Genomic DNA, 19,027 nt, shown 5'->3' with positions numbered 1-19,027 from the left:
CCGCGGCGCTCCCCCAGGCCCCGGGGCGGGACGCAGGTCGTCTTAGCTCGACCCTGCGCGCCCCTGCGGCCCCACTGTGCGCCTGCCGCCGCACGGACACCGCTCGTCCGTGCCCCGAGCCTCTCTGGGTTTTCCTGTCCGCCAGATCGGGGGCGCAGATGTGATCTGAGCGGGCAGACCCCTGACTAACTTGTGTCCCCTGCCCCCGGGAGGGACTGTCTCACTTGCAAGTCCTGGTGGCAAGGTGTAAGGGACACATTTGAGCTCCAGAGTGAGACAGGGACTGTGGGTTTAGATAGACAGGGTAGGGTGAGGGCCTCCGGAAAAAGACCCCTACCAAAACTCTGTATTAAACAATTAAGCAAAGTCAGAGTCCCATTAATTCTCTAAAGTAATATAAGCATTCTTCTGTGAGATTAAAACTAAAAAGCCAGGAGTAACTTGGCCTAAAATGTTTGAATATTCCCCCAGATAAGAAAATACCTCAGCATAGCCATGTCTTGATTGTGTTAATTAAATGAGGCTATTGTAAAATTTACTTTAGCCTGCGAAAAGGCCCAGCTTACTTTCTTTAACTTTACCCAGGTGCTGCTTTTCTTCCTCCAGCCCTAATCAAATCATTTGCAACCTAATCAAATGATTGAGTATGTGCAAGTAATAATGGCAAGCGAGCCCAATCACAAACAACATAGTAAAAACAGGAAAGATTCCATCTTAAAGATAAGACTCCATTTTAAAACCCAAGAAATCAAAAAAATAGGTTTCTTAACATAACAGACAATAACCCAGCCCACCTCGGGAAAAGGACAGGCAGTCTTGATTGATATGCTCCCAAACCAAGAAGCTGCTATTCTGGGAAAGAATCAAAGCAGTTAATTTCTTGTGTTAACTCTGAAAAATAATCCTGAAGACTGATAAGAAACTTAATGTCTCTTCAAAGGTAAGCATTTGGGGACCATTTAGCTGGTCTGCATCCCTAGCCCTTTGTCTCTCAACCGCCTGTAAAACCCCTAGACAACGCACCACCACGGACTCTCTCGTCCCCTCCTGGCGTGAGCCAGGAGCTCTGTCTTCTCACTTTATCTCTAAATAAAAGCCTCTCACTTACTCTCCTACTGTGAGTGTTTGCAAAGTTCATTCTTCGACTCTGTGAACAAGAAGCCCAGCAACAAGAGTAAGGCAGCCCTGGGCTCTAATCCTGCCCTCCACTTACAGCTTGAACGCTTGGCATAGACACTTAACCCCTTTGGGCCTTGGGTTCTGCATCTGTGAAAGGGGTGTAATCCACAGGGCTGTTGCCCCGGATGAGCTGAGATGGTGTGGGACCAATAGCCTTCATCAGCGGCCAGCCAGATAAGATAGTCACTAAATGTTAATTACATCCTCCAACAGCTCCCATCCGCTCGGTTTTCCCCAGTCTCAGCTGCTGTCCGAAGGAGAACATCCCACCCCTAAAAGTGGCAGTTCTGAACAGTGGGTGCCTCGGCTGGGGCTTTTCTCTGGGCTTCCAAGCTTCAGTACGACAGACACAGGCTGAGACCAATCCAAGCTGCCCCAGGGCAGTTACCAATGGGCATGCACCCTCACCCAGTGCCCAGCCCTTCCTGAGGACTTTGCAGAGCACAGAGAGGCGAGGCGCTCACAGGGCAGGGCTGCTGCCTCGCCCAGGGTGGAATCTCTGCCTCTTTCCTGGATGCAGGAACAGCCCAGAAAGCCAATGTTCAGAACGGAGAAGGAACCTCCCAGGGGTCCCTGGCAGGCAGGACTCAGGCAGGACAGCAGAACCAGGCTACGATCGGGGCAGGTTCTGTGTTCTGAAGTACCGCCCTTTGTTGGGGCTTGTGGACTTGGATTTGGAGGAACGTGAAGAATCTGAGAGACTGGTGTTCCCAGGAATGGAAGGAGCAACAAAGAATCTGTGAGATCCTGAGGGAGATTAAAGAACTAGCTCCTGGTTTGTAGTTTTCTGTGACTTGTCCCCTGCATTTCTAAGCCAACGGGGAACTGAGGGCTGGTGCTACCTCTTACTTTCCAGGGTTGAATTTCACGGAGTGCAGACTGATGGGAAGTAAACTACACTCAGTTCTTGGGTATACATTTCACTGTGATTATGCGTTGTGGGTGTGTCTGTGTGTAACTTTCTCTGCTTTCTTGGGCTCTAAAGTGTTTTCTGAGAAGGGAGTATGACAGCCTCCTCTGCCCAGAGCAGTTAACTGGGGGCAAGTCTGGAGGGTTTGCTGGGCAGCTGGCCACCTCTCTCCCCAGGTCACCCATAGATGCCCCTACCACCTCTTCCAGACAGGACAGGTGTCAAGGGCTCAGGACCTCACAGGCTTCATTTAAAGCCTGGGTTGCTGAATCAACACTCTTCTAGAAATAAAGTCAAGCATCTGATAACCAGAAAAGGAAGTATTTATCAAGATTTGTCTTGTTTTCCACCATAAGAAACATCTTTCCTTTGGCTAGGCCCTTCACATAAACAGGGCCCTCCAAGATTGGAGGTCTGTGAACACCAACTAGTGCTCTTTGCGGATTGGACTGTCCTCATTGGACCCAAGCCAGATGTAGGGGGAGGGACCAGGAGAATTCCTGGTCGTTCCTGCACTGAGCAAGCACTAAACAGGGACACTAGGCTGTGGAACTACGACAGTGTGCAGACTGTGGGCTCGCTGCCCAAAGGGGGCACCTCACGGGATTACCCTCTTTCCCTTCAGTTCTCAGGATCCCGGACAGATGAGCTCTGGAGTCTTGTTCAAGCCTTTACAAAAGGGAAAACCCCTGAATTTCCTTCTTTGGTCTCCGTTTGTCTTCTGGAATCAAGGGACTGTTGATTTCCCCAGAAAGGACATGCAAACCTGTGCTGTGAAATCTAGGGTAAGGAGAGCAATAGCTGCAGTCACACCACGATTCTCCATGCACATCTTACAGCACCTTGCAAATCAGGTGGCTACAGAATGTGACATCCAAACTGGATCGCTTTTGATGGTGAATAGTATAGTGACAGTATTTCTAATTTACACCAAGGGAGCAGGACCGTTCCAGGCAAGCCAGGGTAGATGGTCACCCTGTATGTCCACCCAAAGACTGTGCCAGGGCACATGTCTTAGGAGGTGTCAGGCAGAGCTGGAGATAAAGGAAGCCTGGTAGGCCTTGCCTGGTCTGCTATTTTTCCAGAACCTCACACATGTATCCCCGCCTGCATGCTGCTGACCATTTGGGCTTGGCCTTGGATAACCCATTAGCAGGTAAAGAAGACTAGGCGAATCAGGAAGGACTTTGGGACTGAGGGAATCAAAGGTGTGCTGGGGTTTCAACCATGCAAACAGACAGAGCCCGATGTATAAAGCATCAATACTTGGGATATTGCACGTGCAGAAATGTCCATAGGACAGACACACTCAGTCTTGCTGACCTCAGTTAGATGACTGTGCCCAGCCAGCAGCAGCATGCAGCTGTGCAGAGAAAATGCCATCAGAACTCATTGCCGAGAAGTGCTCTGCTGAGGGTTCTCGAAGAGGGCCTGGCACACACAGGGGCTTGGCTGTTTCTCTGGACTCTGAAAAAAAGGCTAAACTTTTCTGTATTCACGTCTCCTTTCTGTGCACTCTTCTGCCCAGTGCCTCTGGATTGTTCTCAGCTACTGGGGTTGAAGTAGTGGCGCTACAGGCAGGCAGCAGGGCTCCTGCCTTCCAACTTCCCACCTCCTCTGCTGCCTTTCTGGCGTCTTCTCTTTCCTCCCCATCAGCATCCTGATGCCACATCTTCTCCCATGCTTCCTGCTACAAAGTATTTATTTTTCCTATTCATCACAGGTGAGGGTGGCATGAGTGTGGGGCTGAGGCTGAAAGTGAAGGAATGTGGCTGGCTTATCTCTGCCCATCGTCCCAAAAAGCTTAGAGATTCAGGCTGGGCCAGAGATTTCTCACTTTTCTGTCCATCACTTCCTCCCTCCATCCATCCATCCATTCATTCTGCAGACATTTATTGAGGTCTTACTCAATGCTGGTCATGTGCTATAGGTGCTGAGAATATGGGGGAGAATATGGCTTGTATCCTGATCTCAAGGAGTTTACAATCCAGTGGGAAAACCAATGTGTGGGGCCCCACATCTTTTGGGGGCATGAGGGAGGGGTGTGGGGAACAGTGAGTAGACAAAGGACAAATACTTAATTCTTTTGCTGTGGGGTAGGGCACAGGGCACAGGATCAGGAAAGTTTCAATCGAGAAAGTGAGATAGGAATGGGGCCTTAAAAGGTGAATGAGAGTTGACCAGAAAACAAGGGGAAGGGGCAAGATCCCGGAACAGCATTGTTCAGCCAGGGAACTGCAAGCTCAGCCGCAGAGCTGACACCTAAGATGGACACAAGGTTGTGTGGGAGATGGGCTGGGGGGTAAGCAGGGACCAGAGGAACGTGGTGGCCACTGTCAACCATCTGAAGGGAGCTGGGCTGTCTTGAAGGCAGTGGGAGCTTTCTAGGACCTTAAACAGAGACATGACATGGTCAGTAAAAGCATTTTAGGAAGATGCTATGATTCCCCATGAAAGTCAGATGAGAAGGGTGTGAGAGAGGAGTCAGGGGTCCATTAGGAGATCGTTGCAATAGTCTGGGAAAGAGACAGGGGCTCCAGTAGCCCTGGGGATGGAAAGCGGGTGATGGATTTGAGAATTGTCTAGGAGGCAGAATCTATTGAGCTTGATGACCAGTTGGCTTCTGGGGGTGAGGCTGAGTGTGGCAGGAAGGTCGGGAGGGTCAGGGTTGGGCCCTGGTTTCTGGGCTGGGAACTCAGTGAGATTCGGGGGAGCTGCAGGTTGAGGGGCAGGGAGGGATGGTGAATTGGTTTTAGATTTCCTGGATTTGAGATGCTTGAGAAACATACAAGTGGGACTGTCCAGTAGGTGGTTGGGCACAGAGGGCAGAAGAGGGGCAGAAGAGGGGCCGGGACTAGAGGTGGAGATGTGGGCGTGCTCAGTCTCGACAGAGCTCGAGGGGAGCAGGCTCAGGACCCTCGGGCACACCAACTGAGGGTAGCTGATGGCCTGCGGAGGACACTGAGGGGAAGGTGACAGGGACGCTAGCGGAGAGGGCGCCTCAAAGAGGAGGGAGCCAGGGTACACACAGGCTGGGCCCCCTTCTGTGCCTTGTGTGCGGGGGTGTCGAGGGGAAAGACCTGAGAGGTATGGAGACCCCTGGGGAAAAAAATGGATCCAGGGGGTCAAGAAAGGCAAGAGTCAGTGGATAAAGGCCTTAGTCGGCTTCCCCTTCCCCACACCCGAGAGGAGGTGTGACTGCTTCCCGGGTCCTTCTCGGAGGGGTGAGGATTCTGTGAGAGCCGCAGAAATGAATTCGCAGAATACGAAGGTTCCCTGAGTAAAGACTTCCCTGCACAGATCAAACTCTTTTTCAGCAGGCATAGCCTTTCCTGCATCCCAGGAGTACGCAAAGTGCAGCCTCCCAGGTCACCAGGAGCCACTGTGCTGTAAGGGATCCAGGGCTAAACTTGCAGTTTGACTCTCAGCTCTGCCATCAATCATTAAAAATAATATTAACACTAACAAGTAATTATTGAGCCCCAGCTACATGTCTTGCCTTTACCCCAGCATCTCCATCAGTCTACACGGAGTGATGTAAGGACCATTTTCACCCCCTCTTTTGCATGTGAGGTAACCAGGACTCAGAGCAGTAACCAGCCCAGTGGTTGTGCCCGAGATCCAGACCCCCGTTAGCTCACGTGTGGGATGAGCGCTTGGACCAGCTTGGGGTTCTCGTAAGTTTCCCCTGAGTTTCCTGAGAGCAAAGAGGTTGAATGAGTCCCTCCTGAGGAAACTGGGGCAGGGCATTGGCAGAACAAACCTACTTGCAGGTCTTTGAAGGCTCAGGTTTTATTGAAAACGTTTATTTAAATTTGGCATTCTCCTACACAAATATTTGTGTTGTATATTAAATTAAAATTATACATTTCTAATATAGATAATTTATAATAATATATATATACATTAAATGATCTATTAAATATTTATATAAGGTTGAATATTATTTATGTTAAGAGGAATGGAGGTTCTTGGAAAACGTGTCCTGCTCATTGGGTAGCTTCAGGGGCCCCTGGTGGGGCTCTGTGGACTGTGGCAGGTCCCGGCAAAGTGCCTAGGTGGTCTCTAGGCTCTTTGCAGCCCTGGATCTTCTGGATCTTTCTGGATCAGGCTCCACAGTTCCGTGGCTGTGACAAGGTAAGTTAAGTCAAGGGGGAGCTGTGGAACCGGGCTCAGCGTTCCTGACCTGGACCCTCAGCCTTGGTATTCCTGTTTCCCAAGGAGGAGTCCTAGAATCCCTCAGGGTTTGCAGAAGAAATGAGCCCGAAGGCCCAAGGCAACAGGAAAGGCAGAAAAGTCTGTGTGTAATCGTCACGCAGATAAAATGCTTGGAGGCAAGAAAAGGGGAACTCCATCTGGCAAGGAACCCACGGGCACTTCAGGGGGTTCCCGGATCTTCAGGCGGCCGCGTACACTTTGAAACGCAAAGAAAGTTCCAGGGGAGCTTGAAAGACGATTCAGAAACTCCCTCAAACAGGCTGGGTAACTTCTTAAAGGACCGCTTCCTCTTCCCCTCCCGTGACAGCTCTGCGGGGCCACTTCCGCCCCTGCCCCCCTCTCAGTCCAGGGGGCTGGCGGGGGTGCTGGCAGAGTGGGGACAGGAGGAACTGGAGGGGCTGGGAATGAAAGGAGAAAGGGGCTCCCGAGTGCCCCGGAGCCCCCGCCGTGCTGGGTGGGCCTGGCTGCAGGCTCAGGGCGGCTTCCCCAGCAGACCTGGCTCGGGTCGTCCCAGCTCCCCTCTGCGCCTGTCAGTTTGTTTCCTTCTGGCTTAAAAAGCTCCTTTTCCGCTGTTCTTTGTCTGGGACCCTCCACCTTTGCTGCTCCAACCTTCTCTATGGTCATCTGGCCAGACAGCAGTTGTTTAAAGCAGTGAAGTAGACTGGAAATAGTGAGACTTTGAGCAAGAAATTTCACACAATTGTATGAAATTGAATTCCTAAAGACTGGATGACTTTTGGAGTCATCCATCCAAAGATAAACTCAAGAAACATAAAGTTTACTAGATGGGAAGGTCTCAGAGGCCTGGGATTGTAGCTCACTGCCTTACAGGGGCAGGTGCTTAGCTGATACTTTATGAAAAGCACGAATGACTTCAGTTCTGCTTTGCTGGGTAAGAACCAGGAGCGAAGCTGCCACCTCCTGGGGGATTTGGGAAAGACACTTCTCGGGGCCTCACCTGATAAACGGCCCTGCATTCTGAAACCGTAAGACAACCTGCCAGTTAGACAATCCCTTTTTCACAAGGATCACTTGATACTAAAATTCGTTTGGCTCTTGCTCGAGACCGTTCCAGATTCCTAGCAGAGAAGCTAAAGATGTTCTGGGACATTGGTCAGAGGAAGGGGCCTCTGATGGTAGTAGAGACTCTGTTTTGCAACTCAGGACCCTCTTCTCTCCATGAGCAAATGTTCTTTCACCAAGATTGCTTTTTCTGTCATCACAGGTAGAGAAAAGAGTGCGCACAAAGTGCCCGGTGTTGGGCTCGGTGCCAGGAGTATATAGATCAGGACTTTACAAGGAGGGGGAGATAGAATACGTACCTGGTATTAGGGAGGAAAAAATTCCTCTACCCTTGAATATTCTTCTTGCTGATCTAAGAATCAAATTGACATGACACAGATTAACAGGAGAGAATCCAACTTAATTTCACATGTATGGGAAACCCACTTACATGAGAGGTTCCAAGTAAGAAAGGTAAAATGAGGTATGTATGCCAGCTTGAGCTCAGGAATGGGAGAGGGGCTGGGGCTTCAGAGGGTGGAGGGCAATACACGTGTGTGTGATCACATCCCAAGACCGATGGAAAGACCCGGAGATGGCTTATACACATGAGAATTTATTGGGACTGACGTATGGGGAGTCCAGGAGCGGCTGGCTGGAACGGGCTGCACGCTGCTATCATGGACAGAGAGGGCACTGATTTATGGGGCGAGGAGAAAAAGACTAGTGCACGCCAGGAAAGGGTATGTGATTGATGACCCCTCCATGTGTCTGCCAGAATGAGCCTGCCCTTGGGTGGCCAGTGCTCCAAGGAGCAAAACCTTCACCAGAGGGGCCCGAATACCAAGATATTGCTATAGATAAGGCAGGCTAGACCCAGGCCATTTACAGACCGTAAACTGGGCAGGTCACCTGAAGGAGGGGCCATGTGGACACATGGTTATTATCAAACAAGCAGTTACAGGCAGGCACTGCTGGTCCCCACACTGGGGCAATAAGCAGAGCAGATGTTTGCCCTACCGAACAGATGGGTCACTTGGACAAAACTCTCATTCTGGGAAAGACCCCAATTTAAATTCTTCTAGGCAGGTAAGGAGGGAGCAGAAGCTTCTCTTGAGCCCACAGGGCCTTGGTTGCCTTCAGTTCAAAACTGCCCACGTGACAACGTGGCACATTTGGGGGAGGCCAGGACTCTTTCCCAGCACGGTGGCTGGGTTACCAGGGCAAACACCCCCAGACGGAGCCGGAAGGAAGCTACTCTTTGTGACCGAGCCTCAGAAGGCACAGAGCAGAACTGCCACTGTACTCTACTAGTTGGGACAGTCATAAAGCCCCACCGAGTTGCAAGGAAAAGAGACAGAGACCACAACTCACTGTGGTGAGTAGCAAGGTTCTGGAGAGCACGTGGGGTGCCGTGTCTTATCGCAGCCCCGTTTGGAAAATGCGACTTGCCACAGGCAGGAAGGTCAGTCCAGGCGATGCCTTCATTAATGGTAACTTCAGAGATGCATTTTCAAAACGAGAAAATAATTTTTACAAACTGGGCATCCCTCTGAGAAAACATGACGTTTTGGAAGTATTCATTGAGCCATAGGACCTATGAAAAGCATTTCTCTGAAGAGGGACCTCTGAGAAAATAGGAGATGCATACTGAACTCCTGAGAGGGGACAGAAGGCTGAGAGGCACGCCCAGCACCAGCCGGGGGGGGGCAGTGGGCATACAGATGTCATTAAGGGGCCCACATGCGAGGCTCTGCCAAGACGGATTCTTAGAGGGAGAAGAATTGGTTTTGTGTCCCTACAGCACGTGACCGGGAGGAGCTGGAGGCTATGTTCAAACTGAGCTCCTTAGAACAGCAGTGGGCAGGGCCCAAGCCAGGAAGGAACAATTAATAAGAAGCTGTAGTGCAGCAAGAGAGATAAGGTGTGTGCTGTCAGTTTGGGTGTAATACAGAAGCAGAGAGCCGTCTTCACGCCAGAACAAGAGGTTGGTCAGAGATTAGACAGCCTGAAAGTAGAAGGCGGGTTGACGCTGAGATGAAAAGGGAGCGATATCAAGGACCACAAGAGAGCCTGAAGGGACCTGGGCCTGAAGGCCTCCAACCCTCATGTCAACCACCAGCCTTTCCGGGAAGGAGGAGGAAGCCTGGCTTAAGGTTCAAGCTTGGCTGTGTGGAAAGTAGTAAAGTTTGTCCTCGCAAGCTGCTGAGTGTCTCAGTAATGAGCTTCCAGTAATGGGCCCTGAAACCTGAAGGGAAAGGAATTTTGGCTCCTGTCTCTATGCTATGTGTATTTTGTTACCCACTTGTGGGTAAAATTGCAATATTTCCAGAATCTCTCGCCTGGCTTTAGTGTGTCTCCGTATTAACGTATTAACGGGTGTTTCCAAGGTGTGGAGAGAAGTCGCTCATCTCCATATCAATGTGTAATTATGTGGGCAAGCAAGGGCTTATCTGGACCTGAGAGGCTGGGGGGAGTGTTCGCTCACCTCTGCCCCAGCAGGAGAGAGAGAGAGAGAGAGAGAGAGAGACCTGGGACGACTGCTTGTAAGCAAACGGGTTTTAAACTTTATTTCTCCCTTTGATTGAAATAAAGTCAAACGTATTGTGCCCCGGGATTTCCCCTCCCTGGAGTAACACCACTACAGAAGGGAAGGGCTAAATAAGTGCAGGATGTTAACGCCTGTCTCCCAGGCTATTGACTTGCTTTTGAGCAGGGAGGGCCATCGCCTGTGTTCCCCTACGTTCAGATTTATACTACCCTAGAGGGACTAGGTTTATTCTTCATAACCTGGAATAGATAGAAGCTCTCAACAGAAGCTTCCTTCGCTGCAAAGAACTAAGGAGAGACATGAAGCTGTGGACTCCTTGAGGAGAGAATCATGTTTGACCAACTTCTATATGCTCAGTGTCTGGGAGGGTATTTGAATCATAGTAAGTGCCTGAGAAGAAGGAAGAAAAAGCGATAGAAGAAAAGAAGGAAAGGAGGACAGAAAGGGAACCGTCAGATAATAAAAAAGCCCAGCTTTATAGAGATATAATTTGCATACCATATAATTTGTCCATTCAAAATGTACATTCCAATGGTTTTTGGTAGATTTTTAGTATATTCACAGGTTTGCAACCATTCTCAGAATTCATGTGAGAACATTTCATCAACCCAGCAAGAATCCCCGTCTCTCCATATTTTCCTCCAACCTCTCCAGCCCCAGGCAACCACTAATCTACTTTCTGTTTGATTTGCCAACTCAGAACATTTCATACAAATGGAACCACATAATATGTGGCCTTTGTGTCTGGCTTCTTACACTTTACCACAATAATGTTTTCAAGGTTCATCCATGTGTAGCATGTGTCCTTACTTCATTTCTTTTTATCCCTGAATAGTATTCCATTGTGTGGATATATGTGTTATTTATCCATTAATCAGTTATTGATATTTAAAATGCCCGGTGTCCATAAAAAATTGTTAGGCATACAAAGTAAAAGAAAGCATGGCCCATAATCATAATGAGGGAAAAAATTGTCAATTGAAACCCACCCTAAACTGACACAGCTGTTAGAATTAACAGATAAAGATAATAAAATACACATAACTGAATCTATGTGTTCAAAACACTAAGACGATACACAGAAGATGAAAAATTGAAAGACCCAAATTAAGCTTCTAGACATGAAGACTGCAACATGTGAGATACACTGAGTGGGGTTGACAACAGATTAGACATTGCAGAAGAAAATAATTAGCAAATTCAAAGATACAGCAATAGAAATGTTCCAAAATGAAATACAGAGAAAAAAGATATTAAAAAAAAATAAACAAAACAGCAGTGAGCTGAGTGACAGTTTCAGCCTAAAATATGTGTAATTGGAACCTCTGAAAAGGGAGGGGGACAGAAAAAAATTCAAAGAAATAATGGCTGAAACTTTCCAAATTTGATGACAACTATAATTCCACCAAGAATCTCAATAAAGGCCACATACAAGAAACATCAAGAAAATATGCCAAAACATAACACAATTGAATTGTTCAAATCCAGTAATAAAGATAAAAATCTTAAAAAGCAACTGGAGGGGGAAAAAGGCATGTAATGTTCAGAGGAACAGATAAAAATGGCAGTAGATTTCTCATTGGAAACAGTGCAAGCAAGAAGACAGTAGAGCAACATCTTTAAAGTATTACAAGCAAAAACTGTCAACCTAGAATTCTTTACCCAGCAAAAAAAAAAAAAAAATCTTTAAAAAATGAAGGCAATATTATTTGTCAATCAGTATGGAGGGACATGGAAAACATGCTAAGTGAAAGAAGCCACATACAATATGTGGTCCATATTTACTTATCTATTTTTCTTTTATTTATATTTACATGTATATTGCTCAGAATATGCAAATCTACAGGACAGAAAGTACATTGGCAGTTGCTAGGGTTGGTGTGGAGACAGGAAAGAGGGAAGACTGTTATCTAATGAGTACCAGGTTTCTTTTGGGGGTGATGAAATGTTCTAAAATAAGATTATGGTAATAGCTGCAGAACTATTTGAATATACTAAAAAAAAATCATTGAATTGTACACTTTTAGTGGGTGAATTGTATGGTGTGAAAATTATATCTCAATAAAGACATTAAAAAAATTTGAAGTTGAATAAAGATATTTTCAAACATGTGAAAGCTGAAATATTTCATAACCAGCAGATCTATAATATGAGAAATATTAAAGGAAGTCCTTCAAGCAGAAGGAAAAAAATTACAACTTATTTCTCATTGGAAACTATACAAGCAAGAAGATAGCACAGCAGTCATTTTAAGTATTAAGAGAAAAAAATCATCAGCATAGAATTCTAAATATAGAAAAAATATTTTTCATAAGTGAAGAGTGACAGAATTGGTAACTAATGGGTAAAAATGTAAGATTTAAAAAAATTATTTAAAACATCAGAAAAGATCATTGTTAGAGCAAAAATAATAAGAGAAAGGAACAATTATAAATATGAGAGCTGTTTTTTGTCAGATATAATATAAGCCAGCTATCCATTAACTGGTAAGGAAACAAAATGTGCTACATTGATGCACCAGCAATAAAAATAAATGAACTACTGATACATACTAAACACGAATGAACTTCAAAAATGTTATTCTAAGTAAAAAGAGACAGATTCAAAAGACTACATATTATGATTCCCTTTATGTGAAAAGTCTAGAAAAGGCAAATCTACAGAGACAGAAACCACATGAGTGGCTGCTTGTGGCTGGGGATGGGAACTGGGATTGATTGCAAACAAGTCAGAGGGGTTGCTGTTGTGTGTTTGAATGTTTTAGAACTGGTTTGTGGTGACTGTTTAAATTTACTAAAAGATTATTGACTTGTGCTCTGCTTTAACAGCAAAAGACTGGAAACAAAAGAACTGATAAGTAATGTAGTTGTATAATGGAATATCATACAGCAGTGGAAATGAGTAAACTAAGGCTACATGCATCAACATGGATGACCCTTACAAATATAATGTTGAATCAAGAAAGAAAGTTGTATAATATATGAGGTATGATTCCTCTCATATGTCTAAAACATGCAATGCATATATAGCATATAATATAGTAAAAGTGTAAAGACATGCATGGGAATATAATGATTAACACCAAGTTCATAATAGTATTTCCTCCATAGGGATAGAGAAAATTAAACAGAAGAGGAACTTAATCTATATTTGTACTGCTTTATTTCTTAAACTGTGTGACGTTCATAAGTGTGATGGTGAAATTTTATTTGTCAGCTTGCTTGACCAAGAGGTGCCCAGATATTTGGCCAGAATTATTCTGGGTGTTTCTGTGAGATGTTTTTGGATGGGATTAACATTTAAATCAGTAGACTGAATAAATCAGATTGCTCTCCCTTATATAGGTGGGCCTCATCTAATCTGTTGAAGGCCTGAATGAACCAGAGGACTGACCCTCCCCCAAATAAAAGAGCATTCTTCCTGCCTGACTGCCCTTGAACTGGGACACTGGCTTCCTCCTGAGTCTCAAACCCACTGACCTTCAGACTAGGGTTACACCTTCAGCTCACCTGATTCTCAGGCCTTCAGCCTCAGGTTGGAACTAAACCATTGGCTATCCTAGGTCTCCAGCTTGCCATCTTACTTGGCAGATCCTGAGGCTTGTCAGCCTCCATTATTGCCTGACCCAGTTCTTCATAATAAATGAATGAGTGAATACATAATATCTTATTAGGTCTGTTTCAGTGGAGAACCTTGACTGATACAAAAAGGTATGTTATATTATTTTCTGTACCTTTGGCATGTCTAAAATACTTCCCAATAAAATTTTAACAAATAAATAATGAATGAGTGCTAAAATATCAGATGCTATAGAGTTGGAGTGAAACGAGAGCTGGAAAATGCCTATTAGGTGTAGCTTTTAAGATGCCAGTGATGGCCTTTGCCGGAGCAGCTTCAGCGCCGTCCAGCGTGGAGGCCTCACGGTGATGGGAGCGGCACACCCTTGGCGGAGCAGCTGGGCCTTGAAGGAGGGCACTGGGCCTGCCACTAGAAGAGGGTGCAGGGCAGACGAAGGGGTTTAAGAAATGAGTGACTTCACTTCTCCTGCGGCTTCTATACTAATTCTGTTGGAATTATCAGTCATGACGCTCTTCTGGTCCCTGTGACTATTCCAGTAAAGATTCTGGAATCCAGTCTCCAGTTTCATCCTTTGGGTGTATGATACGATTTTTAAAATAGCAAACCACAAATGCAAATACTCTAGAAGTCAGCTTTCTTTTTTTTCCCCCCATCTTCATCTCCTAACTCAGCTTTCCAAGTAGTGGTTTCCCAAAGAGCATCATACCCCTCTCTCAGGGAAAGAAAGAAATTACATTCACGATGATCACGTTGTAGCCCACATTAAGGGGGAACATTAGACCCACAATAAAGTAAGCTAAAAGCTCAGGAGAGCTCTGCAATGAAATAAGAAATGAGAGGGAGAGAGGACTTTCTTTCTTTTCTTCTTTTCCTTCCTCGCTCCCTCCCTCCCTCCCTCCTTTCTCTCTTTCTCTCTTTCCTTGGGTTGAGTGGTGGGCCTTGGCCGAAGGGCTATTGCTGATGGTTTCCCAACTTAGGTTCAAGGGGATTGGCAGCAGGGAGTTTTCCAAGCCACAGAAGCTTTCAGGACAAGCTGCTAGTCTGTCTCACTCCGCCCAGAAACTCAGTCTGGGTTTTATGCTGATTTCTCGGTCTCATCAAAGGAGCTCCAGATGAGATTCTGAACTGGTCTTTTTCTGCCTGCCCTTCCCAGACGGATTGCACAGTTTTTCCAATACTCTTATCCTCCGTGGGACCTCCTGGTGGCTGCAGAAGCAGAGACGCCAGCAGGGAGCAGCAGTGTCTCACATCTGGCCTGGAGCCGCCTGCCCCTTGTTTCTGCCTCTCCTGGCACTGCCAGGGCTGATGGGGAAGAGCCCTTCCTGCTGGCGCCGTGGCAGCACACTGAGCACCGCTGGCTCCGGTTGCTTCGCCTGGGTGTGGAGTGGACCGGGGAAACAGAGACATGCTCATTCAAGGACTGACGTGGGTGTGGGTGTACAGTCCAGACATCAGCAGTGCCAATTCACCATCTGGGTTTCTGCTGGGAGGTTTTTATGTGTATTGGCATGTGCTTTGCATTGTGTAGGTCTGGATGTCAGGGGACGTGTGCCTCGGATTTGCCTTGTGGAAGTTTTCTCCCAGACCTGGGATTCCTGGAGGCGCTCAGTACCCATGCTGCCCATGAAGGTCACTTGGCTCCCCGCCGCTTAGAGAGGCATTTGCGCAGCGCTCCCACGATGCCGGCCCCGTCCACGGCCCCGCGCATGCTCAGGGTGGAAAGGGAGGCTCCCAGGGCGGCCATCTGCAGAGCCAAGGTCTCTGTGGCCCAAGCAACAAAAGGGCACATTTCCAGCCTCAGCCTCATCCTTGGCCCCACGGCCAGCCTTCTCCCAGCTCTCATTCTCTTTGACCCCTCTGGTCATCACAGCTCAGCCCCACAGCACCCACTGCCTCGCCAGGATTTCTAGATGGACCCCATCCCAGACGTCTGCCTTCTCCATGCTCCTCAGTTTCCCGGTTTTATGGGGTGGCCAGAGGACCGATGAGGGCCTGGGGGACTGTCCAGCTGGAAGCACCTCTGGGCTGGAAGAGGGCCCCAGTCTGTAGCTGAGACTTGCAGGGACCTTCCAGGCAGCTTGCATGCACTGCTGGGATGGGAGGATACCGTGCCTTTCCACCTGCCTTTGGAAGGCAGGACTTGAGCAAAGCTTGGGCACCTGGCCTGCTTTCCTAGGAGTAGAGTTACGGCAGCTGATCTAGGCAACAGGTGTGGGCTCCGAGGGGCAGCTGCTGCGGAGCACATCTGTACCCAGGGCAGAAGGCTGCTGCGGCAGCAGGGCCTGCCAATCATCCACCCTCCCCAGAGCTGGGGGAACCGTGCTGACAGCACCAGGGGGTGAGATAAATGTGGAGAAACTGGGATCAGCATTCACAGAGCACTCTTCTCCTAGAGATCCCCAAGTGAGACCCTTGCCAGGTTGCCCCAAAGTCACCCTCGCTGGCTCTGCTTGGGAGTTGAGGCCTGAGTCCTCCTCTTCTGTCCTGCTGCCCAGCCCTGCGGCTGCAGCCAGCTCCTCTCCCGTCCTGGCTGGCTTAGCTCAGCCCTTTGCAGGACGCAATTCAGAATCCTGGCTCTTAGTGGCTCTCCCAGAAAACTGAGAAGGAAGAACTTGAAAGAATGGCTCTTTACACATGTAAACTTTAGTGCTCAAACCACAGAATCAGTTCAAGGGAAGGGGGAAAGTTTGGGGTCTCCCAGGCTGTCAGGCTGTGGGTCCAATGCTTTACTTACATCATCTCATCAAATGCTCCCAGCAGCCCTGCCAGAATCATTTGTTTCAAAGGTTTTGGTCACACAGTTATGATGCCGTGATTCTGAGGCTTGATTGCAGCCAGAGCTTATACTTCACCCACCGGGCACATTGCCTGAAACCTCTCATTCTCTGATAAATCCCACTCAGGGCCCCAGCGCTTCTTCCCTGGGGAGGGACTTCCCTGTCTATCCCCACCTGATCCCTTTCTGCTCACCTCCACCGAAGTCAACTCTGCAGCCTTCATCAGCAGGTTCATTTGACAAGTCACAGGCCTATCAGCGCCCCCCCACCCACGGCGCTGTCACCCAGCACCTATCCTCTCGTCTTTGGGTTTCCTTGCCCAACATCCCCTTCCCCATGTCCAGCCTCAAGCCCTGTCACGGCCTGAACCCCTACCTCTCTACCTACCACTCAGAGGGTCCCCATTTCACACTCTTCCCCCTCTCAAGACACTTCTTAGTGTTTTAAAAATATTTGTTGCCATAAGAAAATGTTCACAGGTATATTAGGAGTATCTTAACATTTTGTCATTGTTTAAGTAATATATGAATATATTCTCCTTGTAAAGCACCTGCAGCCATCAAACATACAGAAAAAATAAACAACTCCCTTGATGACTCTCCAGCAGTAATCATGGCTCAGTTTAAAGTATCTTCCTAGATTAAAAAAATAGTATTTGTACACAGGTATATGTACACATTGAAGTATATAATTTTGTGGGGCATGTTTGATATAAATTAAATCACACTGTGCAAATTGCTTTTCAACTTTTACTTGTCTTAAGTCTCAATTTAAGGTCCTATGACTATATCATCTACATATATAGTTTGTATGTATGTGTGTGTGTGTGTGTGTATACATACACACACACACTTTTGTGTAATTTCTGGGTGGATTAACATTATTCCTTACTGGGACCTTAAGAGTCTAGCTTGGGCTCAGCTCCCTGTCCCATAGGCAAAACTGGCTACATAATTTATGAGGTCCAGTGCAAAATAAAAATGTGGGATCCCTTTTTAAAAAAAATGAAGAACTTAAAGAAGGCAACAGCAGAGCATTAAACCAAGCAGAGGGTCCTGTGTGACTGCCCAGGTCACACGCCCAGGAGGCTGGCCTGCCTATGAGCTCTACAGGGGCTGGTTGTGTCCTGGATTCTTTGAGTCAATACATCTCCTGTTCTGGACATTCCTGCCTCAGCCTCCACACGGAATTTTATCCCTTGATTCTGCACTCAGGCTTCCCCAGCATCCTCTGCTCCAAAGCCAGAGTGCTGGGCATTCTAGCTGCAGGACAAGCAAACTCCTGGGGTGCATGCCTGCCAGTCAGCACTTGTCTAAAGGCACCGATGAACAGGAGGGCTAGACAATGACATCCCTGTGCCGTGGGTGAAAAGTCCCTTGGGAGATAAGAGAACACTGAACTACCAACCACGAGACCTGGGTTTCAGTCCCAGCCCCGACACTGAATTTGCTGTGTGTCCTCAACTGGCAAGATGCTTAACATCTTGGCATCCTAGTTAATTTATATGGTAAAGAAGAGAATGGGATTAACTAATCTTTAAGACCGTTTTCAGTTCTGAAAGTCTATGTTTAAATGACTACAGTGATAATAACTCACATAGCTTGAGCATTTACCATATGCCATTTGTATGCCATTTAATGTTCACAACGATCCTATTAGGCAGGCATTGTTATTCCTGTTTTACAGATGAGAGAGTAGAGACTCAGATTCAAACATGCTGACTGAAGGAGAAAACATTTTGAGGTGACAGAAATGCTCTAGAACTTGGTTGTGGTGATGGTTGTAGAACTCCATAGGTTTACTACAAATCACAGATTCATACACTTACAATAGGTGAATTTTATACTATGTAAATTGTACCTCAAAAGAGCTGTTAAGAAGAAAGAAACGTAGTGGTGCTAGTAAGTGATAGAGCCCTGCACTGACCTCACAGTGCTGCTGAAGTACACGTTTCCTCCGCATATACACAGCACTTGACAACATGGACTCAGGAGCCAGACTGCCTGGGTTCAAATCCCAGCTCCAGCACTTACTGGCTGTGAGCTTCAGGCAAGGCATTGGCCTCAGTTTTGTCACCTATAAAATGGAGATTAAAATGATGCTGCCTCAGTGAGCCTTAAAGGGTTAATACATGCTAAGAGCTTAGACTGGCAGATGGCCCCCAGCAAGTGGTCTGTAAGTAAGGACAACTAACTTCCCCAGGACTGCTATAGCCAGAGCCAGCCTTCTTAAAGGGGAATGTTTCTCCTTGCCAACCCCATTTCTACCCTCCTGGCCCCTTAAAGAAACACCTCTCTTGAAAAGCCATCTTTGGAAAAATACTGTGATGGCTTTCAGCACATCTCACTTCCTGGCAACCGAGAGATCGGGAGCAACAGCATCTTCCCGATAAGGCAGTGACTCGCTCCCTCCTGTAAAACATTCAGTCCTGTGCCAGCTCTTCCCCACACACACTCTCTCCCAGGCCCTCACCAGCTCAGCCACCACAGAGGGCCCTTCTGAAAGGGGGCCCTGAGGCCTGCGGGGCCACAGCTGGGTGCAACTGCCTTGCCCACGCCCCACCCCATACCACTGGCATGAAGCCCCTCCCTGTTGATGACGAAGCTAGAAAGGACAAGGGTTATTAGTGGACAGTCAGGTTTCTATCACTCAAAGATGAGTTTTCAAGCCCTGAGCCCACAGCCTTAGTGAATGTGACTTGGATGGGGAGAAGGGGTGGGGAGGGGCCAGGAGGAGTGAGGAGGGGAGGGGCCAGGAGGGGTGGGTATGGTTGACGAGGGGTGAGGGGAGATGAGCTGGTGCTGTTTAATA

This window comes from Manis javanica, chromosome 11 (genome assembly GCF_040802235.1).
Source record: "Manis javanica isolate MJ-LG chromosome 11, MJ_LKY, whole genome shotgun sequence".
NCBI classification, from domain to species: domain Eukaryota; kingdom Metazoa; phylum Chordata; class Mammalia; order Pholidota; family Manidae; genus Manis; species Manis javanica.
This window is presented reverse-complemented; position numbering follows the sequence as displayed.